At 43.8% G+C, this 15,903-nt stretch overlaps 1 long non-coding RNA gene across 1 annotated transcript in view; it reads right to left on the bottom strand.

Moving 5' to 3' along the window:
• Window positions 1-15,903, bottom strand: part of LOC142069946 (uncharacterized) — an 89,078-nt gene that overhangs the window by 10,316 nt on the left and 62,859 nt on the right. The window lies entirely within an intron of this gene.

Here is a 15,903-nt window from a genome sequence, read left to right as displayed (position 1 = left end):
ATTGCTTGATAGTCACTGTATTTCCCCTCATTATTTATTGCCTGGTAGAATAGTCAGACATGACTCATAAGAAAGTAGAGAGAGTGCTTAAGAAAGTGAGCACAGAAGGTAAAATGTAAATACTACTAATTATTGCTTCTTTAGGTATATAACACAATAGTTTTAGATGCACTTAACTGCTATACAGTTGTTATTCAAGCATCAAGCAGCACATCAAACCGATATCAATCTCATTAGCAGTACAGAGAGTAACGCTGAATGAATGAATACTTATTTTAATTCCAAAGGAAACTTCAATGACTACCAAAGGCCTGATCCTGCAAACTCTTACTCAAATGAGTTGTCCTACTGATTTTGATGGACCATGGATTTGCGTAAGAATTACTCACATGAGTGAGGCTGTACAGAGTCAAGCCTTGTGACTGGTTATAAAGGTGTCTTTGGCATAGTGTTGATTATATAAAAAACAAAATGTTCTCTTAAGACATAAAAAAATCAATTTCAGTTTTATTGTTATGTTCACCAATGCATAAAATGGATACAGCCAGGTTCTCTGTTGCCTGGCACTTTGTGTAGCCATTGACACCAGTGTCTTTGTTGAGTTTAACAATTTTTACCCAATTTGCCCTGGCATCAGTGACTATACAACATGCAAAGCAATGGGGAAACTGGCGCATGATACAACATTACTGCCAGCAAAGTATATGCAACACATTTTGACTGAATTATGTTTTTGCTTTTCAATCTGTGATGGGTTGAACTTGAAATATAATTGAGCTCCATTGAGTAAAATAGCGTAAGAGTAATTCCACCACATTGTTAAGAACTCGTTCTCTAAAAAGCAAGCGATTATCATGTGACAGTCATTACTGAATATTTCAATCCCAATCCTGCAATGAGATGCAAGCAGGAAGATGCTCTGATTGTAGACCCCAACTGATTTTAGTGGGGCTCAGGGCAAACACAAGTGTATGTTCAGGCGCAACACATTACAGGATCAGTGCTTGGTTCCTAAGACTCACTGCAGGACCCAGGGAGTCCAGATGTAACTCCTTCTTAGGGGAGCCAGGATGTGGCTAAATATACATAATATGTGTAAAGTCTTAGGTCTGGGGAAGTTGCCTCACAATGGTGGGAAAAAACTACTCCTGGGGAAGCTGTTGCAAACCCCGGGCACTGTGACTACATGTCTGGTAGGCTGCTGCATTACAGAGAAGTCTGCATACAACAGTTACTAACAACCAATTATTGTTTATATTGTGCCCACAATACGGTGGACACTTAGCTTACAGTCTGAATAGATAATATATAGATGGGGGAAAGGTTGCAAGCGAAAGCCAGTAGCTGCAAGATGATTTTTACTTTTACGCTGGTTGTTCATTGATTGTGCTATACTAAATTGAAAACAAAAACAAAACAAAACAAAAAACAAAACAAAGAAAACCCCAAAGGAGGGTGAGCAGAAAATAGATTGAATCAAGTTCCTTTTGGACTCTGTGATTAAGTTTGTATTTTGCTTGGCTTACTTCAATAAAGTAATAGTTGAATACATTGATTTCCCCATTATGCTAGTTGACTCTGGACCGCCCAACTTTTAGGAAGTGTTTATAATTGTGCACCATAACTATGAACTTTGTTTAGACCAGCACACACTGAATTCTTGGATGCACAAGCACATGTGTTGGGCTACACACTGGGCTAACCTACAAAAAAGAAAATGTCCCCCATTGCTCAGTGTCACCCCAAAATTCTCTCAGAGAGGGAACTGAGATACTAAAGAACATTTTCCCCATGGCAGGCTAGCCAAAAGCTCTTGACAACTCACATAGGAATTCTGTGGTAGAATGTGGGGGGTGTAACAGAGTGAATGCACTAGCCAGCATGTGTCCTCGCAAACAGGCTTGGAGTTACAGTGATTCTACCTCAGTTTCCCCCACCAGACAACTGTTTGGTGCTGTGGCAGTCCGTCTCTTCTCATAACTCTAGCCTCTGGCCAGGTCATTCGTAATCTCACCCCTTCTGGGGTGGTAAAGAGTCTCAGAGGCTAAAAGTCCTGTGACCCTGTATTGGGTCACCAGCCCCAGCCTCAGCTGTGTTGCCCTTGCTCCCTCTTTCTCAGAGAGGATTTCCTATCCCCATTTCTGCGGATGGTAGGGAAACCCAGCCTCACCGTCTTCTCTGGGTCCCAGCCTAAGGATCCTGTGTTTAAGCAGCTAGCACCTGTTCTTTATAAGCCCTTGCTGCTTCCCTGGGCTGCTTCCAGTTCTTACCACTGCCTGTCCACAGGTGCTTTTCCCAGGACTCCATCTTCCTGTAGTCGCGCTCTCTCTAAGTCTGACTCTTTGTGCATCTTCTTGCTGATCTGTTGCTGAGGAGCCTCCTCCTGGCAGTTCCTGGCCTCTCTAGCAGCTGTTGGGAACCTCCTCCCTGTTGCCCTTTCCCCTCAACACCACTCCCCAGGTATAAGCTCCTTACTCCAGCTCTTCCCTCTCAGTCCTCCCCTATTGGCCCTGCAGTCCTTACCTTATACGAGCCACCCAGTCTAGTTCTCCTCAGCTGAGTCTGTCCCTTACGGTATGTCCACACTGCAGCTGGAAGTGTGCCTCCCACTCCCAGTCCTGGTAGACAGACACATGGAAGCTCCATTTGAGCTAAAAATAACACCATGGACATTGCAGCATAGACCATGGCATGGACTCTGGGCTTTTACTTGGGTGGCTAGCCCATGCTGCTGCCTGTGCAGTGTCCACACTGATATTTTTAATGAGCTAGTACGAGTCTGTCTATACAGGCAGGGAGGCATGCTCTCTGCTGCAGTGGAAACATAACCTTAAGTACTGGTCTCCCCTCCAGGAGCCATAACACACTGATTGGGACTTTCCATCCCCCCTTAACTCTGTCACTGCCAGTCTGGGGTTTATGCACCAATCGCGGTGGCCTGTGCAACACCACAGTTCTTGTTTTAAGCCCAACCCAGCATTCTCAAGTAAAGTGAACACATTTGTTCATATGGAGTTGGACCTTATATTTGAAGTCAGACACAAACAACAGAGCAACTAAGCGTCCCAAACCTTATACTATTTAAGCTCATGTTGCACCAATTATTTGTCTGGGAGTAATAAGGGACCACAGGAACCATCCATCCAAGTCCCATTTTACAAAATAAAGACATTTTTCATGAATCAGTCATGGATGGGGATCCCATTATTAGCAACTGGCCTTACTTATACAAAATGCCTGATGCAAACAAAGGTTCCTTCTTCCTCACTACCATGATGGTGCCATGTTTGCACCACAAACACTGCTTAGGAGTGTTTCCATCTAAGCAAGAAGCTGTTTTCTTGAGATTTGCTTGAAATTCCAATAGAAACATTTTAATTGTTTGTAGGTTTTCTCTTTGGCAAACGTAATTTTGGGGTTTATGTCAGTCTGATACTCTCTTTCTAAGAAAGACAAAAATCCATCTTTTTGACTACAGTAGCACTGATTGAGTCCATGTTCACAAATGGATTTTTTTATGGGCTCATATTGGTTGATGTTTCAGAAGCTATTGGTTGGTTGTATTCCCACAGTGCAAATAAAATGGTGCCAACAAGAGAGAACTGCAACATTTACTGTAACACCACAGACAAGTTCCTTTAGTCACCTTATTTCCTTTTTCCTTTTCCAAAAATGTGTTACATTTCTAAAGAGAGTAGTCTTGGGAGAAGTGAACACTATGCCTTATAAAGAAAAATGAGAGACCAAAGACTGGGCCAAGTGTGGGAATATTTCTGGTGATTGTGAAACTTCTTATTCCCCCCCAGTGAAATATTGTTTAAAAGCGGCACAGAGTCCTGTGGCACCTGCTAGACTAACAGATGTATTGGAGCATGAGCTTTCGTGGGTGAATACCACTTCATCGGATGCATTGGACGAAGTGGGTATTCACCCACGAAAGCTCATGCTCCAATATGTCTGTTAGTCTATCAGGTGCCACAGGACTCTGTGCCGCTTTTACAGATCCAGACTAACACAGCTACCCCTCTGAAGCTATTGTTTAAAAGTATCCAAAGTTCATGATGATTGAGTTTTCCATAAGGGCCCGGTCCTGCAAGCCCCAACTCACTTGGAGAATTCTTACTCATGTTAGTGGTCCGTGGAGGTCAGAGGGATGTGAGCATGGACTATTTAGTTTGAGGAATAACTTGTAGGGTCAGGAATTGAAACCCCAGATGCCTGTGCATGTTTGGAACCCCCTTTGATTTCACTGGTTTGCATATGGGTCCAACCAAGTGGAGCAGTGTTAAGGATCAGGGCCTTGGTTATTTTTCAGTGGCCATGTGATATATTTAAAATGCTGGCAAGGTCGGTAAAGTAATATCTTGTCTCTCTCATCAACAAAATTGGTCCAGTAAAAGATATGACCTCACCCACCTTGTCTCTTTAATACCCTGGGCCCAGCGTGGCTAAAACAACACTGCAAGCTTATAATACAGCATATGCTTTGGAATGTGCTTGTTTTAGTGAGTAACAGAAAATAGGAAGGTTGAATTATACATAAACAAATCAAATATAGTAGTTGGCTAACTTCGGCATCCCCCATTTTAGAAAAATGTCCTTATACTTTGCCCTTTAAAGATAGATTGCTCTACCCATACTATTCCTCTGATTATCTTGTGGGCTTCTCTGGGGAAAGAGGAAGGAACCAGGCTGCAGTGAATGAAGAATCTATTGTACTGTTAAAGATTTGGTTAAACCTCATTGAAACTGGTAAGCATAGTAGCCACCCTTCATTCAGGTTAAATAGAAGAAACGTTAGAAATGTGTTCCTTCCCAGAACTCAGGCACACCCCAGGCCACACAAGGATTTGCACTATTTGGGCAGGAGGGTTGGAGTAGGCGCATGTGTGGGATTGACTCAAGAGAGGCAGGACAGAAATGGATGCAGAAATGCTGAGTGTTCTCAACACACACTGAAGTCAGATGGAGTTGAGGGTATCCAGTGCCTCATAAGACTGAGCTGAAACAGAATAAGGATCCACTCCTGTTCTGATCCACACTAATGGCAAATCTCTTTGTCACAGGGTAAAACCCTCACCGCCAGACCAGTCACTCTGGGGATTAGCTCGAGGCCGATGCCCCCATCTATGGTTTGCTTGAGGCCAATGCCCCCATTTGCACACTGTCACTCCATCCCCACTTCTGCCTACATCCCTCTCTCAGCTTCCAGAACTACAGCATCCTATTGCCCAGCCACTTCCCCAGTGGTGAGTGTGGGGGAGCCAGGCCTGCCCACTACTCCGGGTCCCAACCAAGGGACCCTGTAAATACCAGCCTCCTGCTGCATCTCTTTAACTTCCGTCAATTCTGCTATATTTCACTGGGCCCCTTCTCTGCGGCCCCAGCACCTTCTTTGCCCTTACCTCAGGGCACTCAGCCCCACAGCCAACGAGGAGCTCCCTGTTGCTCCAGTCCCTGCCACCAGCTGCTCTATTCAAGGTGCTTACAGTTCTCTCAGGCCTCCAGGGATACAGACCTCCCTTCCTAAGCTCTCAGCAGCAACTGCTCCTACTCTGCCCTGCAGCTCCCTTTTATTTGAGCTTGCCGGGCCAGGACTGGTTGCTCCCTGCAATTCCTCCCTGATTGGCTATGCTTCCCACAGCTGCTCTGGGTTGCTCAGATAACTCACCTCCATTGCTCCTTCAGGGGCAGGGCATGGTTAACCCCTTCAATGCCTGTGTGGGATACGTACCCCATCACACTCTTGCAGATGTAAATGGGAGTAGGAGCCAGTCTTTAGTGCATAGACAAGTATTACAAACACACAATTCCCCCAGACTTCAGCTACTCTTTCTGCCACAACATAATATCATGAACAGCTAGCAAAATGTAAGGACAGCAGCTCCCATGTCTTTTTTTTTTTTAAGGTATTAGTTATGTCAGCAACTATTGCAAGGGGAACACAGAAACCTGAACTCAGGTCTTGAGTATAGAAGGTTTTGTGCAATAAAGCTCAGAACCAGATTCAGACATTCCCTACACTGAATTGTGTGTTCAGAGTATTTTCAGTGGTGTTCAGATCTGTGGATTTCAGAGTAGCAGCCGTGTTCGTCTGTGTCCGCAAAAAGAACAGGAGTCCTTGTGGCACCTTAGAGACTAACAAATGTATTAGAGCATAAGCTTTCGTGGGCTACAGTATGGTTCAGCCCCCTCTCCAGTTTTGACAAATGAAGTGCATGTCGGCTCATTTTTATTAAAGTTCACAACGCAAAAATACATAAAGCAATGACAATTTATTGTGAACAGAGTGAAAATAGACTGAGGCTCACTATTTCCTTGGACAGGTTATAATGTAATTGGGCGGGGGAGGGAAGTAAAAAATAACGCTAATGTAATAATAAGATAGCTGCAGCGTAATTGGTTATCCCAGGTAAAGGTAAACCGTTTTCTTCTGCTTAACACCTGTCCTCAATTTAAAACTACTGGACCAGTGTATTATTTTGCCAAACTCATCAGCAGAGGTCAGACATCCAGCAGGGTATGTGAGTGATGACACAAGTGCAAAGGGAACATGGATTGGTATTCGTTATAACAAAATTGCATTTCCTGGAATGGTAAGAGCATCAAACACAAAAGCCAGGGTGGGGGGAAAGATTTAGTCCTGATTGTATTTACATACACAACAGGTAAATGGACTTTGGATTCCTTTTTCAAGTTGTTGATGTGATGTGAATATCTTTAAATACTGGGGATGGGGTTTTAAGACTCAGCTGTGCAAAAACACTCAGAAGGTTCAAATTAAAGGAATATTAGGGTTAGGCAATATGTCCAGAGGATGTCAACTTCGCTCAAGTAATTCTTATCAGGCGATAGACTGCATAACAATGGCAAGTTCTGAGAAGCCTACAGAACTCATCTCTCACCCACCTTCTCAGTGTCAAAATGGGTGTGTCAGCTTATTTTGCTATTTAAGCCATAATGGATAAAATCTGGGAAATCAATTACAAAGGTAAAAAGTTGGCTTACAAAGGAGCCACATTCATTTGAATAACACTGCACTTCAGATGGAAGTGAAGAATTAGTTCTTGGCCTGTAGTTCTGTGGAGTAATGAAATATTGTATCTAGTTAGGATAGCTACTGTTCCAAGTTCAAGTGGCCCTTTCTTCCAGTGGGAATGTCTCTTGCTTGTTTACATAAAAAGGACCTGTCCAGGAGGCTTTCCCATTTCTTTCTCTTTTCGCCTCCCCAGAACTGACTGTAACATTGCACTGGGGATTAATTATTCCTTCTTCTCAATGTGGGCCACCTATTTTCATGCCACATTATCCAGATTTATATTTACTATCTGATAGAATTTAAGACCTAAAATTTGATGCCTGATCAATTCAGAAAAAGTCCAGATGAATTAAAAACCCTAACAGGCTCTGTGAGGGAACACAAGCCTCAAAACCAATCCCCTCAGTCCTCAGACCATGGCCACTCCCAAAGAAGCTCGCTTGACCCTCCTCCCAGAGTATGGGGCTAGCAAAGTTCTAGCTCAAAAAGGGCCCCACCAATGAACTCCTGATTGGGGGAGATGGCCAGCCCCACCAATTGACTGAAATGCACTACTTACACCAGAAAGAGGCACAGGAAGCTGTCGGATCAGGTACGTGAAACTCTGGCTGGCTGCTGCTATGGACCCTGTCTACCTTCAGCCTATTCCTGCCCTCTTTCTCCCAGACCCCCATCTGTTCCTGGTTTCCTGTCTTGCTCCAAGTCCTTGCTTCTGGCTTGACTCCTGTTTCTGGCTGTGACCTTTGGCTTGGCACCTGACTCTGGTTTCAGGTCCCTGACTGTAACCATTATGCATGACTGCCCATACCTTGGTCCCTACAGTTTTTTTTAACCTTACAGATATATTTGCTTTCTTTTTCTCTTGTTCCTTCCATATCATTCATTTCCTTTCTTGCACTCTCATTCAATGGTTTCATTACTCTTTCTTCCCTTCCATCTCTATACCATTTTTTTCTCTCTCTCCCTCCCTCCTTTTGGATTTCTTTTGGCTTTCTTGTTTGTTGTTTCCTTCCCTCTGTCCTTTTTTCTGTTCCATTGCGCTTCCCAAATCCCCATCTCTTTTTCCCACAGTCTTTCTGTTTCTTTATTCCCAATCTCTCTTCCCCAACCACTTTCCTAAGTTCCTTTCTTTTTTTAGCCTCCCAACTTCTCTTTCCTCAGATCTTGTCTTGCCAGCAGCATACTAAAATGTAGACAGGCATTTGTTGCCTGTTATATCCACACGCCAGGACCTGACCTATTCCAGGATCTGCAGGCCCCCTTCATCAGTGCTGGCCATGATGTGACACATGTCCTACCCACACAGCATGCAGGCTGCTCCACAGAAGCACTCTGGGGAAGAACAGCTTGAGAAGTCCTATGTTGGTGCTTCACTGGTAATAATGAACAATTAATTTAATTTCTCAAACAAAAAGTTTTGATAGATCCGTTTTCATTTACCATCTTGCTTTCAGTGGTGTCTTCTTCACAGAATCATGTTCATGTATAGAGAAAATAGGTCACCAGTTGGGCTATTTAAACTGTGACCATCAATCTGCCATTATCATAAAAATATTATGTTAAGTTCTTTTCTTTCTACAATCTGTTAATTTCCTTTTTTGGGTTTGAAGATACCATTTACTTTAACAAGCAAACAAATGTTTTTAATACATTAGCCCAGGCATATTTAGCATACTTTCCCCCCTTTTCCTTGCTGACTTAAGATATCTCAGTGACAAATAACACTTTTGTTTTAATTGGTAACTAAACACTACCTTAGGGATGATGCCCTGAGATGTCGTGTGTCTTGTCCCACTTAAACAGAGATGTGCATTTTAATGCAATGCATGACAGGAGAAACCCAGTGTGACTGTTGACTACAGATTCATAACTAAGTAGGACATTTCCTGGTTGAATTTAGTTTGATTACAGTTGCACTGAATCACTTCATTAGATGTTATCTGTGAAACATTTATGAATAGAATTGCCTGCTAACAACAGTACTTCTTCCCCTTGCCCCGCTTCTTAATTGTGTATCGGTTTGTTTGTACATATAAAGATTAAAGCTTGCCACAAAACATATTGATTTATTCTGAGGTATTGTAGTTGTGCCATTGAAATCTAAGTTTCCTGACACAGCTCCACTGATGACCTCAACCCTGATTTCTAGGTCTGAGAGGTAAATTAGTTTCTCTGCCAGCTGAGAGCTTCAGGTTTTTCATCAGGCTACTACAGGTAGTGTCTGTAGGGGGATCATTGTATTATTTTCTACTGCAGCCTGGCCTGAAATAGCAAACATCTGTAATGTTTCTCTCAGATCAAACTCAGTGTGGGCCTAGATTTGAAGGTCCTCTGACTTGTCCCTCCCTAAACCTCAGATTCCAACTTTAAAAGTCAACTTCTAGCCCTGTTGCCGTGAAAAGGGTGGCTGCCGTATGGGCAGTCAGTGCTCTGACATAAGCTCATCAGGAGCATGTGAAAGCGAGAGAGAGAGAGAGAGACCAGCAAGCACAATTAGTTATTCATAATACACTTCTTAGAAAATGGATTTCAGTAAACAAAATGTTTTACATTAGGGTTATTTTGGTACTTTATAGCAACACATCTCTGTTAGGTGAAAGCTCAGAAAACGGAAGCTTCCCTGTCCCTGTAGTACAACGCAGGCCTCGTGAAAATAAATATGCAGCAGAACACTCTCCCTAAAGGAGAGATGCTGTCAGCAAATAAAGATCTGCCTTTGGCTCCACAGCAACTGGATGTTTATTTTTAGGGAATTTCACATCTACTTTGAGTTGTTTCCTCGTCTTTACTTTTGCCGTGTTTTTTGTGTTGTTTTTTTCCCACTTGCCCCAATTTGGGACATTTCCAGGAGTCACTAGCAATATTGCATCTCCAATTTCTATTATCCATGTAGATGCTGCTAATGGCACAATGTTTCAGCTGTCAAGAAAACCTGATGTTTAGTCTTTCTCCAACTTCCTTTTAATCAACATGAGAAATATGTTGTACCTAGTGGATATATATATAAAAAAAAGGCTAAATAATGACTTGTTGAACAGCTTAGCAGACCTACCACAGAAGAAGACCCATGCTTCACTGAGTGAACAATCTATTTCCTGCAGCGCAAAGAGCAGTGTTCCTCTCTTCAAGCATTTTTAGCCAGAAAATAAGAGGACTGAGTGGCAGGGGTGTAGCCACAGGTGGGCCTATGTGGTCCACGGACCACCCATCTAGCATTGAGGCCTACTCAAATCATAACCTGTGTGACCCTACACCAGGGCTGCTGTCACAGCTGCTGATTCCTCCCAGGAGAAGCCACTGCAGCTGTGGAATAAAACCTGGCTCCCACTCATTCCTGCTGGCCCACAGCATTTAAGCCAGGAGGAGGCTCGAGGACAGAGGCTGGCACAGGGCACGTGCCCTGGAGCAGCCTCGCCTCTGCTATATGTTGGACTGCCATGTGTTGAGCACTGCAGCCGCCTTCCTGGGAAGTTCCTGTGCCAGCTATGCTGAGTCTGGTCTGTCTGTGGCCTGTGAAGCCAAGCGATGTGCTGCCTCTCGAGCCCAGCTGTTGTTGTGGGAACCTGAGCCAGAATATGAGCAATGCTACCACCTCCAAGCCTCTGCAGTGCCAGCAGCAGAGTGGCATCCACTGCCTGGGGCGAGGCTGTCAGCAGGCAGCCCTGGGGTGCAGGTAATCGGGGTGCTGGAGGAATCCATGCTGGGGGCAGGGTGGGGATACCCATGAAGCTGTTTTGGCTTGGGCTGAAAAAGCAGAAGCACCCTGGAGCAGGCACCATGGGGCTTGCATCTCACAGACCTTGCCATGAGAGGTCCTGGATATCTCTACCTTCCCTTGCAAAGCCTCAGTGCTCGCAAAGAGCACGCAGTTTGCCTGGATAGGTGCACTGATCATCACATAAATCCTCTATGAGGGGCAGGGCTAGTGTGATCTGACCTCTGTGGATAAGAGAGCCAGCAGGTTTCTGCACGTGCTCCCTGTGTGCCTGTGGTATCTCAGACAATGACTCCAGCTAATGTGATTGCCCTGTGTCCACCATATCTTGGGGCCCACCTGGATTCCCACTCCTAGCTACGCTACTGCAGGAGTGTTTTTAACATGTTGATAGCACTAATTTTGAGTGACGTAAAGTGTTCCATAATCAGGAAAGCTCCTACTCTCCAAACAGGCTTTTTGCCCTTTAAAGTAATGAACTAGAAAGGTCTTATCCTGCTCTGCCTGCTGTCAATGACAAAACTCCCACTGAATTCCAGAGGTGCAGGATCAGATCCCAAGTTATAACTGAACTGGTCAATTGACAATGAGGGCATCAGATTCTTTTTACAAGACAACTCTTTGACCAGATCAAGTCAGTATCCTCCCAGGAAACCTTTAGTGCACTCCAGTTCCAGCCCAGTCCATTGTTGAGCCCATGAATAAGGGTACAATGAAAAATTAAACGAGTGCTGTGGTTCCTACTGCTTTTCAAATAGCCCAGTCCTGATTCTTGGGAATGTTATTCTAGGACAGTATGTGGACAATACATTGTTTTTCAGGGAATTCACAGGAATTTGACCTCTCCACTATGTAGTGTTTCAGGATTCAGCTGTTTGAGGAGAAAAATTCTTCTGTTGCTTCACTATCTAAAGGAACATCGCTAGTCAATAGGTCATGATAGCCTCTACATTTACCAAATTAGAGCATCACTCTAATTATTATATGATACAGCAGCATAGATATTAAACAGGCGTCTGGAATTCATGGCACTACTGTACTTTTTTATGATTATCAGGGGAACTTTTCCTCCCCACCTTTAAGTATCACCTGTTTGGTCCTGGAAGGCTTTCTCCATGTGGAAGTACTGGAGAACTTCAGGAAAGCAAAGCTTCCTTGCTGACACATTAAAATACCAGAAAATTATCCACACACTACAAGAGCTGGGCCTAATTAAATTGGCTCCGATTATTACAGTTCTCTTGACAGTTTGTTTCCAGACTCCCTCCTTTTCACCAGTTAAGGTTAGCGACCCAATGAAAGTATCTGCCTTTGTCAATATAACACTGATTTGTTACTTTGTTTAAAGTAGTCAGTTTCTCCCTCAAAATTGCCATTTCACAGAGGGTTAAACGATAGCCACATTTTTGTACTTAGTTAAATATCAGTACGTGTCTTCAGTTAACATTCACAAATGTCATAATTTATTATGGCTTTATTAGAGCTGACAGACTAATTTGCAGTTAATAATTTCTTTGAATTTTGCCTCTTTTTCTGTTTGTAATAGCTGCCTTAAACATACTTATTATTTATATATATTTTGGGGCACAAAGGGTCATAGAAGTTGCCAGCAAATCCAGTTTTGCAGGTCCACTGGTCTAACGCCAGGCATAGACACTTGACAGCTTGTTGAGGTCACAGATATTGGAACACAGAAGCTGCAGCAGTGGATACAGAAAAGTTGCATGGCTGCTCCACAAAGTGTCAGTGGGCTGGAAGAGTATTGCTGTCCTGCATACCTATAGCCCATTGATTCTGGCTGTGTTCGATGGTCAGGATTTGATTCACAGGGCGTGGGGGGAAGTTATACAATTTATTTCCATAATTCATCACTTGATTTAGTTTCATTTTCCAGGGCAAATTTTTTCAATAATCCTATTTTCCCCCACCCCAAATATTTTAATTTGGGAGAGGGTGTATCTGCAGTCCATTTTCTCCTACCTCTGCTGCCCTAGTTGTACATCTCTTCTGAAGGTATGACATGCCATGCTTCCTGTCTGGATTTGTCTTGATGCTTTAGATCAGGGATCGGCAACCTTTGGCACGCGGCTCATCAGGGAAATCCGTTGGCGGGCCGGGACGGTTTGTTTACCTGCAGCGTCCACAGGTTCGGCCGATCGCAGCTTCCACTAGCTGCAGTTCACTGTTCCCAGCCAATGGGGGCTGCGGGAAGTGGTGGTCAGCACATCCCTTGGCCCGCGCCGCTTCCCGCAACCCCCATTGGCCTGGAACGGCAAACCGTAGCCAGTGGGAACTGCAATTGGCCGAACCTGCGGACGTTGCAGGTAAACAAACCAGCCCAGCCCACCAGCAGATTTCCCTGATGGGCCGCGTGCCAAAGGTTGCTGATCCCTGCTTTAGATTTACGGCCTTTCCTGCAGAAAATGTTTGAAGTTGCCTTAAAAGCAAATAAAATAACCCACTGCCTACTGATTAGTGCTAAAAAGACTCCTACGTGAAAGAATGCCTGACTAGCTGCTGTTCTCATGGGACCTAATTAAGAAAATGTAAATTTCATTCTTATTCAAACCCCAGTTTTAGAGCAGTGGTAAATAAAACTATTGCAGCACATGAGAGCTGGGTGATAGAACATGAACTGTGTTATGGATAGCATTGTACATATCAAAGTACTTATGCACGCACACACAGTTGTATTTATTATTCAATTTGGAATCAACAGGTTCATAAATAATTTTCCTAGGTAGTTCAGAGAAAGCCAGCCTCAGTCAATCTTATTGGCCTAACAGTTAAACATTAAAAGATACAGTGTATTTCATTACATTCTCCTGGGGCTATATTATGCAAATTCCAGCTATATATTTAAAAATAGTTTTCGAAGTGATTGCTAGAGTAGGTTACTGAATAAATGCAGCCATATGTGATAAAGTCAGAGGCCTCTCCTGCATTTCTTTGTCATTGCCCTCCTCAACCTAAACCAACAAATTGCAGGCTTGAGAGGCAATGTAGAAAAATTCCTGTCTCTGACACAATCTACTCTGAGCCTCTCACTACTGCAGCTGTCGGAGTATGAATGTATTGAAGACTTCCCTCTTTTTTCAATACACAAGCAGAGCCTTGGGGTACGCTGGTCAAAACATTTTCCTCTTAGCTTCCGAAATTAATGATTTCCCATCTTCTATCTTGCCTTGAGTTGGGATTCATCAGGATTGGAAAGGCTGCTCAATTGCCTTTTAAGCTGTTTTCTGGGACTTGTGATGTATTTCTTACCAGAAGGGGTTGATGCCAAGGGTATAGAAATACTGTACAACATTTGCCTCCTGGTTCTTAAGAACCCTCCAACCCAAAACTCCTCTCCACATAGAATTTATCTGCTACTCTCAAACTCATCCTTAGTTCTACTCTAATGTCTAACCCTCACCCTTTTTTTGCGTTCCAACTCCACCATGAAATAACTTTTTACAATTAGCAGGGGCCAGTGAAGATGGACACAGAATTAGATTGGGCCAACTAGTCACAAGTTTATGATAATATAACAGATCAAAGAAAGGTAGTCCCAAAGACAACTCATCCCAGACAGCAGTGAGAAAGGAGGAGGCAACAGCTCCACTTAACTGGTATTGTCCTGTCCCCACTCTCGATGATCAAATCCACAGCAGCATGACAAGCCTGTTTTCAACAAATACCTGATGGACCCAAACAATTCTTAGGTCTAGTTCAGCTCTGCAATCTGTAGTTATTGGAGCCGGGAGACTAAAACCTGTGTCTCCTCTCACCCAGCTAAGTGTCCTAATCACTGGGCTATAGAGTAGGTCTGTCTCTCACTTGCTTTCCCTCTGGCCCAGTGCATATTGAATATGAAGTGGAACAGCTCCAACAGGAGAGATTGAGTGTATCCTGCTGCAGACTATCCCACAGTTCAGTGGTCAGACACGTTCTTGAGAGAACCACCCAATTTCAAATCTCTTCTCCACATCAGGCAGAGGGGGAAATTGAATCTGGGTCTTCCACGTCCCTGCTGAGTGCTCTCACCACTGAGCTACAAGTTGTGTGGGGGCACCACTGCTTCTTATTGCAGTTTTGTGTGGGCTTAGGCATGCTTGGTGAATGCCTACTTTATGGGGCCCTGTAGGCAGCATAGGCAGTAGAAAGCCTAGTTTGAGGATCCTGCTGGGGCTTAAGTGTGAGAGAGGTTCCCAGGCACTGAGAGTGAGGTATTGTGCATGCGGACTGTCAGAAACATGGACACCTAGGTGACTTTAATGGTGGAAATTTTAGTCACTTGTGGGGCTAGGCAGTAGATGAGCATGGTTTGGGGGATGTCAGTGGTGCCGACATGTTGCACCTGAGCACCTCAAGCGGGAGTTTAGGTGCCTAAACCCTTTTGTGGATCTAACCCCCATGTCTGTTGGGCAGGTCTGTACTGAGCCCCTTTGAAAATCCAGCCTGGCATGACACCCTTTTCAAAAGCCCCAAAGACCCACTCAAGCATATAGCAATGAATGTCATCAGACGTCTAAAAGGACACTCCAGAGGAGAAGAAAAGGGGAACTGGTGTGCTAGAGTCCCTTGCTATTGCTAACTTCCGGCATTTTAACTCTAGTCTACCTCCATTTTATAAGTTGACCAATTTCTTGGAATAAAGCTGAATGACTTTGAGGGTTAGTCAGCAAAGAATCTCATTGCTTTGTTCTAACTCAAGAATATGAAAGGACAAAATAATGTAAAGAACTATTAGCCTTCTTGTTGCTTGCGCTATTTCTTTTCTTCATTGTGAATGTTGTGCAGCCATGGGGGGCAGGGGACGAAAAGTAAAAGCTATATTTCTGATCTCACTGGAGCAGTACAGTAACAGTACCTCGGATATTTGCCTGCAGAGAAAATATGCTGCTGTTCTTCATGAAAGGAATGACGATTTATACATCTTGTCTTTGTGCTGTGCACGTTAATTCCAGCTCCTGGCTTCAATAAGCTACATGAGTTAGAACCCTTTGAAATGGTCAGCTGGCGGCAACAAATGATTCCTGAATTCAATCAAAAAGGAGCCAATCAGAAGCACTCCAAAGTCAATGTGGCTTCCCCGCTCTATGCTGAGCTGTTGAGAAAATTCGTTTAACAATTGGAGCTAGGTGATCCTCTCTAGTTCCACTGC

Source organism: Caretta caretta, chromosome 1, assembly GCF_965140235.1.
Source record: "Caretta caretta isolate rCarCar2 chromosome 1, rCarCar1.hap1, whole genome shotgun sequence".
NCBI lineage: Eukaryota > Metazoa > Chordata > Testudines > Cheloniidae > Caretta > Caretta caretta.
Note: the sequence above shows the minus strand (reverse complement) of the source record. Positions and strands in the feature narration are given on the sequence as shown.